General features: G+C 34.4%; 1 protein-coding gene across 3 annotated transcripts in view; it reads left to right on the forward strand.

Moving 5' to 3' along the window:
• The first annotated feature begins 9,262 nt into the window (after positions 1–9,262).
• The window catches only part of CALCRL (calcitonin receptor like receptor), a 132,560-nt gene continuing 126,226 nt past the window's right edge, over positions 9,263–15,596 (forward strand). For all 3 annotated transcript variants that reach the window (XM_055571980.1, XM_055571978.1, XM_055571981.1), the window contains exon 1: positions 9,263–9,505. The gene's annotated coding sequence lies outside the window, so the exon portion shown is untranslated. The remainder of the gene's footprint in view (positions 9,506–15,596) is intronic.

Consider the following 15,596-nt stretch of genomic DNA (forward strand, 5'->3'; position numbering starts at 1 on the left):
GTGCCGAAGAATTAATGCTTTTGAACTGTGGTGTTGGAGAAGACTCTTGAGAGGCCCTTGGACTGCAAGGAGATCCAACCAGTACATTCTAAAGGAGATCAGCCCTGGGTGTTCTTTAGAAGGAATGATGCTAAAGCTGAAACTCCAGTACTTTGGCCACCTCATGCGAAGAGTTGACTCATTGGAAAAGACTCTGATACTGGGAGGGATTGGGGGCAGGAGGAGAAGGGGAGGACAGAGGATGAGATGGCTGGATGGCATCACTGACTCGATGGATGTGAGTCTGAGTGAACTCTGGGAGTTGGTGATGGACAGGGAGGCCTGGCATGCTGGGGTTCATGGGGTTGCAAAGAGTCGGACATGACTGAGAGACTGAACTGAACTGAACTGAGCCTGACCCTTCTTTGTCTGTGAAACGATTACAAGGGTAAATGGGAGCACACATGCATCATATAGTGCTTGCTACATTGTAAGGTTTGATATCACAACTTGTAGGATGGTTTTATTTCCAAGAGTTTTAGAATATAGTTTCAGTTCAGTTCAGTCACTCAGTCGTGTCCGACTCTTTGCAACCCCACGAATTGCAGCACGCCAGGCCTCCCTGTCCATCACCAACTCCCGGAGTTCACTCAAACTCATGTCCATCGAGTCAGTGATGCCATCCAGCCATCTCATCCTCTGTCGTCCTCTTCTCCTCCTGCCCCCAATCCCTCCCAGCATCAGAGTCTTTTCCAATGAGTCAACTCTTTGCATGAGGTGGCCAAAGTACTTTAAGCTGCAACAATTATTCAAATAACTTAGACAATTAAAAGTTAGAGTAGGAAATTTTAGGTAAATTTTTTTTTGCCAAAGCAACAACTTTACAAAATGATATTACTATAAGTAATTTTACTGTTAACAATATTAGTAGCAGAAAATTGTATATTTAAAATTTTTTTTAAGTTTAATTGTTTTTGAGATAACTGCCTAAGAGGTGCTAATAATATTTTTAATATGGAACATGGATAAAAGGGCTACAAACTAGTGAATGTTCTTTTAATTTTTCTAATGAACTTTTGTAAAACTCATCCTAAAATACTCAAATATATCTTATGTTGCTAAGAAATGTTGTTTAAAAAATGACGATCATTATTCCTTGTGTCATCCTTCCAAATATTCAGAAACTTATACTATATTATTCACATGTGAATAATATGGGAAATGTATGCTCTGAATGGAAACCAGATTATGAATTCGTCTGAATGGAAAAATAATCAACTTTCCTTTCTGAATGCTGTGCTGTTTTTCTATATTGCTAATACTCATTATTTAATATTTCTTACTTTGCCACACCTAACTGAAACTCTAGTAACCAGTACCATTTGACTTATAGTCCATATAATTTTATTCCAGAAATACCTGAAGTAGTTTACCAGATTAAATATTTTGCTCATAATGTTGTGACGAAGGAGGACTGATTCCAAAACTAAACACCTTAATTTCCAAGTTCCAGTTCTCCCAATTTCCAGTTGTGACAACTTGCTAAGATTCTATTCTCTCATCTGAAATTAAAAATAAAATCTTATTCAGAGTTAAAGAAAATATCTAAAGCACATAGCATATTTCTGGGAAAATGCCAGTCATCAACAATATTACACTTCCTCAATTTATCCTGAAACAGAAGGAAGTTTCCAGAAGCGCTACTAAGTACTTACAGATACACTAATTAGTAACCATGCAAAGTTGAATTTGTTTTTATGCTTCTTTACAATTAACTCCCCAAAAGAGGGTCCTCCAACCATAGTATTTTTAATTTTCTGAATAGTGACAAATAACCATGAGAACGCAAGTCAAGGACACCATATATAAAGAACCATGGTTAACAGTGTGAACATCAACTTTGCAGAAAAGGCATAGAAACATTTCCCAGGGAAAGATTTTCGTACTTGCTTACTAACGCCATCCCACCACCCCAGCCTCACCCAGACGCACAGAATAAAGCATAAATCTTGATTTGAGTGCATGACCCATTGCAAAAAGATTAAAATACAAATTCCTTATCACAATCTATGTGATCCTACTTACAATGTCCTGATATACTTGGGTGGAATTCTCTTCTTGTTCACAGGTCTCTGGATTCTAGGAACTATTAAGGTCCTGCACCTGAACAGGTTTTGCTTGCTTGTGCTAGTATTCCTAGTAAACTCTGCTTTGGTGCCCTTCCCCCAACCCATAATGAGCTGGTACATTCATCTCCCTGTTGCTGGGAGAACTGGCTGCTAATAGCTCCCACCTGCATCACTGTCCCCAGCTGACAGTAGTTACTTCCCCTAGATATTATGCTCCCCAGAGTGGCTCATGGTCCTGCTGCTGCTAAGTCGCTTCAGTCGTGTCCAACTCTGTGCAACCCCCTAGACGGCAGCCCACCAGGCTCCCCCTTCCCTGGGATTCTCCAGGCAAGAACACTGGAGTGGGTTGCCATTTCCTTCTCCAATGCATGAAAGTGAAAAGTGAAAGCGAAGTCGCTCAGTCGTGCCCGACTCTTAGTGACCCCATGGACTGCAGCCTGCCAGGCTCCTCTGTCCATGGGATTTTCCAGGCAAGAGTACTGGAGTGGGGTGCCATTGCCTTCTCCGAGAGTGGCTCATACAAGGACTGAAAAGAAACTATGAAAGACAAACTCCTGTGCATCAAGAGAGGACAAATCTTACATGCAATTTACACTCCAAAGCCCTTGTCCTATGCATTAGGCCAAATCCAGATTTTACCTGAGACCGCATGCTTGCTCACCTCATTCTTCTTCCAATTCTGCTTCATTCCCCTCTTTAATGCTTTTCAGTAAGTTATGGGAGCTCAAATCCCTCCCTCAAGATCTGTTCCTGGGCCCTGTGGAGAACAGACTCCTTTCTAATTTGTGGAATACCTTCTATTTCTTGAATTTTAGGTTCCAGAGTAATTATTACCTTCAGAAAACGCTCTTCTACAAAAATAATATGTCCACCCTCTATCCCTCCCTTCCTATCTACTCAGCCCTGGGTCTGTTTCAGTCATTGAACATACTGCCTTTTACCAATCTGAGTAGCTGAGCAATATGAATAAAAATAAGTGTTTTTCTATTAATAAATGTCTACCTGAAGATACAAAGTAAATCCTTGAGAGCAGAGACCATGTCCCTATTATCAAGCTTTGTACTCTCAGTATCTAGCCAAATGCTGGGCACATAGCAGATGATCAGTTAATATGAAAATCAATTAGCATCCAAATGGATGGCTGTACTTCAGAAACTTTGCTTTTTGATGACATAACTGTTTAGAGGGATATAGCTCAGGGGTAATTAACATGCTCCCAAACACTGTGTCTCAAATGTCAGCTGAATTAAGCCAGAGCTGGTTTATAAACAATTAATCGCTGATGTTTTTTTCCTAACACATAGTGGTAAAACAAAGATTTTTTATGCTTGAATATAGTGAGGTCCTTGTTTATCAGATGTGACACTTTTTACTCTGTTTTGAGATTTTGAAAATGTGATTTGTATTCCTGATCAGATAGGAGTTAATCCACTTTAACCTAGCCATAGGTTCAGAGTTGTCTAGCTTTAGATCATTTCAAATGTTTAAATATATGTATGTCACGTGTGTGTGGTATGTACATTCATTGGAAGACAAAAGGTAGTGGGTCATTTTAATTTGAAATATTTCATTTATATTGTTTCAACGTTCAATGATTTTTTTGCCTTTGCATCTAAATAGTGTATGAAGGACATATTCTTTTCACTGTATATAAAATGATACCTTAATTGTATAGTACACAGTAAGTACCTGCCCATTATAACTCTAGCCATCATGTGCATCAGAATGTTTTCTTAGGAATATTCCCTTGTTATTGAGATTTTGATTTCAAGAAAAAAGCCAATAATAATTTCATTTTTTTTAATTTCACTGAGAGCAACTTTGGCAATTTGAGGATGCTTAACACTAGATGGCAGGATAAGACTGTAGATTCCCAACTCCTCAACACTTAAAAAACAATACATTCTCGAAGGTGCTAAGAATTCTTAGGCAAATACACTATATTCTTCTTTAATACATTCTTCTTTAATATATGCATTATATATAGTTCTGGGCTTCCCTGTTTACTCAGACGGTAAAGAATCTGCCTGCAATGCAGGAGACCTGGGTTCCATCCCTGGGTTGTGACGATCCCCTGGAGGAGGGCATGGCAACTCACTCCAGTATTCTTGCCTGGAAAATTCTATGGATGGAGGGCTACAGTCCATAGGGTGGCAAGAGCTGGACACGACTAAGTGACTAAGCACAGCACAGCATATAGTTCTACATTCCTTTATATTTAAGAGTTTTCACTGTATATAATACAGTGATATTAAACATGAATAAATTATTGAAAAGAAAATATAACTTGCTAATAATTTTAGACGTTATATAAATATGATAATAGCTGAATAAAATACTTTGTGCTGGGAAAACCTTCATTGTATTTGGCATTCTTAGAACTTGATTAAATTTTTAACCAAACTATAAAGATGTGATCTGTTAATCAAATGCTGCTTAGGTCAACATGAATAAACACAAAGTTAAATAAATCATTTATTATTTTCACAATGAAGATTGATAGCAAATAAAGAGCATTTCAGAATAAATTCACAATAAATATCCAGTAATGAAAAGGGCATCTTTCTCAATGCCAACTAATGCTATCCTAGAAATAAAAACTATTTTAAACTCTTCTGGGAAAAGCCATTTGAGTTTCCCAAATTACTCACTCTTAGTATTTTGTACCATGTGTCAGTGCAATATGGATAAGTATTGCTAGGGTGACTGTACATAATTTTTCATCCAAACCAGGACACTTTCAAGCATAAAATATAAACTGGAACTGCCCTAGAAAACTGGGGCATGTGATCACCCTGATCAGGGAATTTCACCCTTAGGAAGTTCATTTTGTGAGCATTTATGAATTTGTTGTATTTTTAAATTAATTTTTAATTAGTCCATGACATAGCTCATTTGCTATTGTTAGCTCTTCTATCAACAGGCAGCCCTTTTAGAGGAGGAGAGGCTCAAACACTCAAAATCCTGAATTCCTTGCAAGATCCAAATCCATCAGAACTTCATAATAATCAATGAAAAGAATAGGCAAGTTTTTAGCTAATTATAATTGATATGTTTGCCTTTGTTGGGAAAACACATTATAAAATACTAAGAGAAATAGTATGTAATAAACTGCTGCTGCTGCTAAGTCGCTTCAGTCGTGTCTGACTCTGTGCAACCCCATAGACGGCAGCCCACCAGGCTCCCCCGTCCCTGGGATTCTCCAGGCAAGAACACTGGAGTGGGTTGCCATTTCCTTCTCCAATGTATAAGCTAGTTCAGTTCAGTTCAGTTCAGTTCAGTCGCTCAGTCGTGTCCAACTCTTTGCGACCCCATGAATTGCAGCACGCCAGGCCTCCCTGTCCATCACCAACTCCCTGAGCTCACTCAGACTCACGTCCATCGAGTTGGTGATGCAAAATAGTTTTAATTATACATATATGTATGGACCTGATGTCACGGTACTCACTTCAAATTTAAAGTTTTCTGCTCCTTTGAAATTTGTATTTATAGTAAATATTTTAAAAGCAACATTGATTTATTGATAACTTATGTGTACAGTTAGAATGAAATCAGCGCTTTGGTTTTAATAATGGAAAATAGCATATTCACTCTCAATGGCCCTGCCATCAGTCCTGGGTCCTTTAACTACCCGCAGTTCATTCAGCAATAAAATAAGTTGAAAAATGGTTAAGCAACTTAGGTAAAATAATAGAAGGTCATGTCAACTTACTTCCCTATTAGGATTGTTTTTATTTTAAGTTTATAAAAATTGTGTGTTTCTCCTCAAATTATTGGTTCATTTTAAACAAAACATAGTATACATAATTGCTGATGCATAAATTATCTAACTGTAAGCAATGACTTTCAGACAATTGAGAACACAGAGGAATTATTAATTTACAACATAATACCTGAAAAACTTCATAGAAATAATTTTTAAAGTTCTTTCTTACACTCTTACCAGGGACAGTCTGTCCATAACACATCTTGTTTAACAATGTTTTGTTTTGTTTTGTTGGGCAGAACTATGCTCCAAGGCAGTAGCCACACCATTTCAAAATAAGTGGTCAGTTCAAACCAAACCACATTTTTGGTCTAACATGACTAAGTTAGTAAAATAAAATAAACAGTAATCCAGAGATTTTTAGATAGCCTCCTCCTGAGTGTCAGTCAAAGTGCATTTCAAGTGGTAATTAGTACTCCTTACTCAAGGACTATTGCTCTTGTGAGCCTTCCATGGAACCAAAAATGTGAGCACAATCTCTCTTGTAGAATTCTGAAATGGACAAGCATGATTAATTACTATTATATATGTCATTCTTCATTGGATGTCATTCCTGAGTTCTATAGAAAACTTTATTGATAGTGCTCTGCATGGTTTCATCTAGACTGTGTTGGTAGCATTAGCTGCTAATTGAAGAGAATACAGCACTTGATTCTTCATGTGCTACACAATCTATGCTATAAACAACTAGATAACAGAATACATCCTATTTTTTCTTAATTCCCCAACACAACTAGTACAGTATCTAGCTCAAAATATAGGTTTGATCACTAATAATTAAATGATTGCAAGTGTCATTAAACATATGTTCTGGAAAAATATTTTATAAATAAATACAATGCATAGGGCTAAATTAATATATTGATTCATGTCTCACTGGCCAAGAATTACCTCATTGATTATTTAAATATCTTCATTTTGTTCTAGTGAATTTTTCCAAATATTTACGTCATGTTTCAGTGTGAAGATCCATATTTTCGCCTATCCCTTCATACCCAGAGTGGCTCTCTGAAAGTCCTCATGCCATTCAACTGGAATTTATAAAACAGCAACTCTGAAGAATTTGATTAGAAGCGTGCAGTTTATCTGTTATTTCTAAGTGAGGCTTTTAAATGATAACTAATAAAAATTATCCAAGGGAATTCATGGAGTATAAGCATGCCTGACCAATAATATAAATGCTATAATCTCTATTAGCCTTCCTATTTCATATAGAACTTGATATAAACTAGAAGAGAAAAAGTAATAGTTTCAGTATTTTAGGACATAAATTTACAGCATAGATTTTTTTTCATTCACTAGAGTTTACTAGTGGGCAAATGAACAGTGAATCTTGAGGGAAAATAATTACCATCTGCAAACTTATTGGCAAAAGTTTTAGTTCTTCATAAGTTAAATTCAAAAACTATATATTGATTTCTTTCTAGGAGTTAGATGATAAACCAAGAGCGAGTGTTGAGATGACATGCACAGTGATCATTGAGGCACATAATAAAGTCTAGTATTTTATTTTGCTATGAATTTTAAGATGGGAACAGCAAGACAAATTTTGTCAAAGGCTGCACTAGAAAATATCAGAACCAGGACTGGAATTTCTTGTTTCTTGGTCCAATCTTAGTGCTTTTCCTGTCTTCTTAGTGGTTCCCTGAACAATGTATTCAGTCCACAGCAGAATTCAGGAAAACTTTCTCCTGACAAAATCCACGTCAGTATTCTGATTAAAGAATCACTGTTTGTGGAGTCAGTCATAGTCGGCAACTTGGACTATTTTTTATCATGGCCTGAAATAAATTACTCAAAATGCCGCCTCCCAAAGCAAAGCAAAACCAAGCCCTAACTGCAAATAATGATATTCTACAACCTTTCAACCTCTGGTTATTTTCTATCTCCCAATAACTAAATAGGCATAAGTTAGTTTCTTATAAGCTTTATAACTATAATTTGATAGAGATTAGTACATATCATATTTATATGTGTTTATTTTTACTGACCTTGATCCTATTGATCATAAAATCAGCAATTATGTAATAAGTTTCTTCTGTGGATCCAAGTAATAAAAATGTCAGCAGGAACATACTGTTTAAAAAACATGAATCTTCTTTAATTTATATTGCCTGGTCTTTTGTTAATTCTACAAGGAATTTGAGCATCTCATTTTGTTCTGGAATTGCAGTAACATACCAATGTTTCAGTGCCTCTGATCTCAAATTTATTCAGAATTGAGAAATCATCATGATATCATCTCTATTTCTAAATGTTACCTAATTTGTTGATTGAAAATGTTAAAAATATAGGAATTTTAGATATTATTTGATACATCTCTTCTAGTTTACAGATGAGAAAATTGATATCCATACAAAGCAAGTGACTTTTAGTGCTGTTTAGGTTTCAGAAATTATAACTATTGTTGTATTTCACACATACTATATTGTTTAAAAAAGTACATTTCACATTTAAAGCTTTCTTCCCTGATAACTTCCAATGATTTATTAAACACATTTTAGAATAAAAGTACGTTTTGAGGCAAACCTTTTTGTAAAATGTAAAACTATGTTACATAATTTACCTTGTTTCAAAATTTATATTTATAAACTATCTGCATTTTTGTTAAGGTTATTTTGAGGTACAAGGTATTAATTACTTTTTTACTTCATAGGTGATAAGTCAAATATTTTAAAATATGTGCAAACATTTACATGTATAAGTGTTCTCAAGGTTACTTTCTCTAAAATATATATTCACATATACTGAAAAATAATTATATATGTATATCTATACACACACAACACATACACACACAATGGTTCTGGTTGGGACATATTCCTATGTCATGAACAAAATTTTAAAAATGTTAAAAAAAAACCTGCAGGAAAGAGTTTCATCATTTAATTGTGGAAAACTGATGAGGGAATAGCTCTGATTATCGAGGTCCAAATTAACAAGAATTAGATCACAGAACTAATTATGATGGAAAAATAGTTATTACTTTTCTGTGTTCCTCTATGAAGAAAGACATGTTACATTAAAACATTCCCTTGATGCTTTGTAAAGTATAATTGAACACACACACACACACACTCCCTAACTCCTTTAATTCTTTGAGCAGAATACTATATTCAGATTTCCTTCAAACCATAGGCAGCTCTGTTTGACAAGTTCTAACAGAACTCAGTCAAGGTGAAATCCAGCCAGCTTTTGCTGCTAACAATGTGTTCATACAGCATATGATGTGTGTCTGTTCAGGCTGCTTCTTGCTCCTGTCTCAGAATAAAAAAGGAGTACTGCTTTCCTGGGGTATGCCATTTGAGAAAGAAAGTAACCTAACACTAACTGCAGGCGGGGTCAGAGTGATGTAACAGGAAGCTCTGAAGTTTCCCTTCTGCTGCTGAGCACATACAATGTGACAAGTCTCCAGTCCACTCAGAACAACAGCCTCTCCAGCAGAGTGTCACCTCCTGCCTTAGGATCACCAAGCTCTGCTTGCTGGACCTCACCCTGCCTCCAGGATCATATTGCAAGGCTTTCACCCTTCCCCACCTTGCCTGGGGGTACATTTCCTCTGCGGAATCTCAGAAAATCAAATTCCATCCTAAGAATAGTTCACCAAGAATTTCCTTAGGAGCTGTTCTGGGTAAGTGCATTATTCAAAATAAATATATTTATTCAGACTAGTATTCTCAAGTCGTTTGACAATGTTTTTACTATAGAACTCAGCTAGTGACATTGAAATTATGTTTAAACAATTTTCATTTATTTCATGTGTTAGAAAAATGACAGTATATCTCCCCAAGATGTACACAATACCTGTTACTACTAGATAATATTATGTACAGTGCTATTCTAGAAAATAAATTTGGGAAGTAATAAAACATCTAAATGGATTTAAAGGCATACTTCTGAACAAATATCTTAATCAGGGAACAATGCCTTTTAAAATTAGCTCTACTATTAGCTAAGCTTAAATTTTGACAGCTGGAAAACATTTTTCCCCCACCAAGAGTCTTTAAACTTTCCATATAATCACTGTTTTAAAAAGGGGGTGAGAGAATACTTATGGGGATCTTGAAGCCTCACTCACTCTGCTGTTAAGCATAATGGAGAATCTAAGGAAAAGTAATAACTTTGGATTTATTATATTTGTCTTCTATTTGCCTTCTACCTCTATTTACACATACATCTCGAACTACTGAACTAATGGAATTTTCATTGTTCGCTGTTGCCAGATGTGTTTAAATCTCTTTTATTAACCCTGAACTGTTTCTGCTGTGTTGGATCATGGGGTGGGCAACAAAGGAAAAAAAAATTGAGAAAATTGAAAAAGTTGAGAAAATGTTGGTATTTCTAATTTCAAAGCTTTTTATAGCTAAGAAGTAATAGAATGTGTTGCTTCCATTTGTCTGATAACCTTCTGCAAGCTTTTTTGGAAGGGTGTGATATTGAGATAACAAAGAAAATAGCAAAGATTTCCCAATTGGGTATATCAGATTGTTAAAGAGAAATTAAAGTGTGTTTTAAAAAAAATAATTTCCAGGATAGAACTTATGAAATGTTGAGATGAAACATCTGTTAATGCTTCTTTCAATAGTACAGACAATTGGACAGTTTAAGAAACGAGTGTCTACCTTATAAGATGTATAGAGACATGACAAATTTATTGCTGAGGAAAATTAGATGTCAGATTTGGGTTCAAATTACATTGATTGACATAATTTTAGTATATTTTCATACCCAAGTGAAATTATAATCTGCAAAATGTCTTTCCATGGAGAAATTCTGTACTTAATCATCCATATCAGGCACATTAACAGTGGACCAACTCATTCTGAGTAATTCCTTTATAAGTTTCTACTCAATTCTTCCATATTTCTCCAAATAATGGAAACTTCAATTAAGTCTTGTTTTTGTGATTCTTTAAAAAATATTACGACTGGTTTCCTATCTCCTGTCATTCATTAATTGTACTAAGTTCTCTGACACATTTGTGGAAATGGATATTGTTTTTGAATGTAACTTTGTAAATAGCCATTAGATAATTAGGGGAGGAAATGGAAAGAACACATTAAATGCTTAACCCAATGTCATGGGATAGTAACAAAACCTAAAAATAGCAGTTCTTTTAGTTTATTTTCTTAGAAGGAGGTGTTACATAAAATTAATATCACATTTTATAATAAGAAACTTCCTCAAATTCTATAATCTCTAATTGCTAACCAAAACCCCATAATTTTCTTGAATAGCTTATTTTTGGTAACAATTATAATGATTTATAATTTTTATTTTCAAATAATAGTGTGGAATATTCAGGAATGAATATCGTGGATCTTTTGGCAAAGGCTTATTATTTGAGAAAATCATTGAAAATCTTAAATAAAAATTCATGTTATTATATTCTACAGTTTGCTTTCTTTCATTGTAAGGAAATATCAGAGCACTGGCACATGCTTTCAGCCGTAAAGAATTAATTTATTTTTCTGGATGATATTACCCTAGAAGATCATAAAATGAACGCACAGAATCTAATGCCAGGTCTAAATATGTAAGATAAAACATAGAGTTGAGAAATGACATGGGTAATGTGAACTAAAATATGTTTTACCTGCAATATTTGGGTGTCTTTAAGAATATGCTTTTGGTTATTGCTACAAGTCTCCTCTTCCCCAGTATATCTTGACACATGCCAAAATATAATTTTGTTAGATAAAATATGTAAACTTTTAGAATACATAAGATCTTTCATTCATTTTGGAAAAAAATGAATCACAAAATATTACAAAGAAATCAGACTTGGGTCTGTAACTTTAAGACTATGTTAAATGAATGGCCAAGGTGTATGTACTTTTCTCATTGGTGATGCCTAGGATTTAGTGAACTTTAAATTGAGTCAACACATATGAGAACCTTCACATTCACTTGTACATATTTTATCATTCTTTTATGCATAACAGATATTTACTTCAGTAAAAAATTCAAATAATATCAGAACAAGAAGTTTACCTTATAAGCTCTATGTTAGCGTGGAAAAATTATTTGATAAACATGTAAAATCTAATCAAAATTCAGTTAATAGTATTATTACATATTTCTAATTTAGATCATATCTGTAACAATTATAGCAATATTTTTTTCCAACCTTTACCTCCATAGTTAAAATTTGAGAGTTACTTAATTTTTAAGACTTGCCTTAGTGATTGCTATACAACAATTAACAAAATACTTTAAAGATCAAAATATGCATTTACTATACAAAACTTGTTTATGTATGACACTGAACACAACTTGAAAAACAGAATTCTGTTTTTAGAGATACCATGATAATGGTCAACATTTCAGAAAACAAATATATTTAAAGAACATTATTTGAAGTCATTGGTTTCATTCCTTATCTTTGTTTACGATTCAGAGAAGCTTTTAACCCATAAACATGAGATATATCATTGCAGTGGTGTTAAAGACCGACACTCAAAAGAGTCAGACTTGTAGCATCTGTTAGTTCTTGACTTAATCAGACTTTCAGAGAATGAACTTAAGATGGAAAGTCAGTATATACTTGTTTAAAAGATTTGCCTGTGTTTGGTTTTGAAGTCTAGGGATGCACTATGTAAACGTCTATAATTTCTTAGGAAATCTTTCTTTTTCTACCAGATTACTACTGCCATGTTGCTGTTGCACTATTAAATTTAAGAAATTCTCTCATTTAATACCAGAAAATGCTCTGATGCAGTTAAATAGAAAATAAAAGTTTACCAGAGACACAGGATCTGCATACTAATGCGATATCTCACACACTTTCCCATTTATTCACATGGACAACCATGCCTCCCAAATTCTTTCATCAATCCATAGTTATGCAACTCAAAGTAACTGGATAGTTTTCATACCTTAATTTTAGTTTATCTATTTATAAGTTGGTTTATAATTTTGAAGCTATATAGACTTAACTACTATAAAATTGCATAATATAGAATACATTTAATTGTAAAATTTGGAATTTTACAATTTTACAAATTTACAAATTTGTAAATATTGATCTAGTGTGATTTAAGGAAAAAGAACATATGATTAGATATATGATAATTAAATCAACAAAACCCACTTAAATAATAAGATATTCTTTTATACATACTATTGTCATTCCAGCTTAAACAACTTAAACTTTCCGTCCTCAATAAATCCAGATTATTATCTTTTCATATCTAATTTGAATTACAATATTGTTCATTAAATTAGATTAAATTAAGTAATCTGTGTTTTTCATATTTGAGTTAACTTAAAATCAAATTAGTTTTTAACTTTAATGTTATTTACAAAAAATGAATAAATGGATTTTTAAGACCCAATAAAAGTCTTTTTAATATTAAAAAATAAAATGGAATCATTGTCTGTGACAGAGTTAGGTTCTATGATTATTAGGTTACTGGTATTATTATCAGATAAGTTGCAAATACTTTACCAGAACATATTTCTTCCTTTTTTTCCCTTAAATTTCTTTACTTAAAAAAGACAGTATCATGCAAAACTAACAAAATATATAATTGCTTGCAAAAATGGTCAAAGGGGTGTATTTTTTTAAATATAAATTAAGTTTTAATCTTTTTCTTCCTTCATGGTTTAATTAAATGTATCATATGCTTTTTCCCTTACAACCAATTACTAGGACAAAAACTCAACCCAATATAGATCTAAATAAACAATTAACCAAACCCAACCCTGTGGTATTAAGGTTTTATACCTTATTGCAGTTGTTGGATGGAGCCCAATTTTCAGAGAAATCTTATCCCTCTTAACATGGAACATATTTTTTAAATAAAAAATGTTAATATGGCATAAACTTTTGTATAAATCTGTCATTATTTCTCTATTCCGACTTAGGTTAACTCAGGCCCGATTGTGCTTCTCATAAACCATAGTCACGAGAACAAGTGGTATAGTGAAATAGCAGCTAGAAGGTTTACAAGGTGTCTGTCCCTCTCCTTCCAGCCTAGTCAGTGGGGGGGCATTAGCATATTCATGAGCACACAGACTTGCTTTTATCAAGGAAACTAAGTAAATTTGTCTTATATCCATGCACTGATTTGATACATTTTACAGAGGAGTATTAGTTTGAACCCATAACCATTAGTTAACCTGACACCAATTATTATGCAGATATCTGTGCATGAACCTCAATTTTGCTTCCCTTCCAAGGATAATTTGAAGAGAAAATTGGAACTTCACTAAGTACTAGAGAAGAATAAATAATGTGATAGCAAAAAATAAGGAGGATTAAAACTCTGGGAAAAGAATGCCAGCAATACAAAATTGTTGATCTTTTTTTCCTCAATTGTGTTCATTTCAAATATGAGGCAAAATAGGAGATTTGTTTTTATTAGATAATGCGAACCTAACATTAGGGTAACAGACTTAAATATTTTATTAATCAATTTACATATTTCTTTTAAAAATCATTTCAATGAAATTTTTTTGGTTTCAAACCTTGTTTTATGACTTGACAGTAAACTTTATTAGCTAAGGCAAAAATATAAATTTTGTAGTTGTGCTTTAGAAATTTAGATATAGTTGTTGTTTGAAGCAATTCCCTGGAATGGAGTATGTTTTAGACCACAATCATATCATATTTAGTAAAGACATTGCTACATTTTAAATGTGTTAAACACAATTTTATTAAAGTCTCAGTTAACTAAAATATCTTGGAATTGTCAGGTTTACTTGAGTAAATACATATATTTATTGTCAGGTTGCTTTGCTTTCTGATCCTTGACATTGTAAGATGAGGATGTGTTATTGAATGAAGTATGCATTGATGGATTTTGTTGTTGTTTAGTTGCTAAGTAGTGTCCAACTCTTGGAACTCATGGACTGTTGCCCACCAGGCTCCTTTGTCCAAGGATTTCCCAGTCTAGAATACTGGAGTGGGTAGCCATGCCCTCCTCCAGGGAATCTTCGCAACCCAGGGATCCAAATGGAGTCTTCAGCATCAGCAGGCAGATTCTTTACTGCTGCGCCATCAGAGGAAGCCTTCATTATTGGATGAATCTATCTTAATATTCCTACAGGAGAGTCTGCCTCCTCTGCTGCAGCCTCTAACAGGGGGATCTGCCTTCCCCGCTACAGCATTCCCTCCCAAGGTCAGGAGAAGGTGAACCTGTGCACACTGCACTCGTACAAGAGAACTCCGTTTTAAAGGGTGGCTTGCTGCTACTGACTTAGCTAATTTCTTTGAGGGTGTGCTATGTGCCATAGACATTATTAATTACTAATGTATAAACTCCTTTCATCTTCCCTCAAAGCCCTAGCAAATATTATTCTTGTTTGCATGTACGAAACTCATAAACTAAAGCACAGAGCTCCTAAGTAATGTGCCCAAGGTCATATAGTTATCAAGTGGCAAAACAAGGCCTTGACTCATGTTCTGAACAACTCTGCTTCCCTCTCAACTGGTGGCTGGTACCATATCATCCCTAGTGCAAAGGGATGCTGTTCCTAGAATCTTAGCTTAAGTGTAGTTAGTTAGTTAGCTCAGTCGCTCAGGGTTGTCCGACTCTTTCCAACCCCATGGACTGCAGCATACCAGGCTTTCCTGTCCATCACCAACTCCTGGAGCTTACTCAAACTCATGTCCATTGAGTCTGTGATGCCATCCAACCATCTCATCCTCTGTCATCCCCTTCACTTCCCACCTTCAATCTTTCCCAGCTTCAGGGTCTTTTCCAATGAGTCAGTTC

Source organism: Bubalus kerabau, chromosome 3 (assembly GCF_029407905.1).
Source record: "Bubalus kerabau isolate K-KA32 ecotype Philippines breed swamp buffalo chromosome 3, PCC_UOA_SB_1v2, whole genome shotgun sequence".
In the NCBI taxonomy this organism is placed as follows: Eukaryota; Metazoa; Chordata; class Mammalia; order Artiodactyla; family Bovidae; genus Bubalus; species Bubalus kerabau.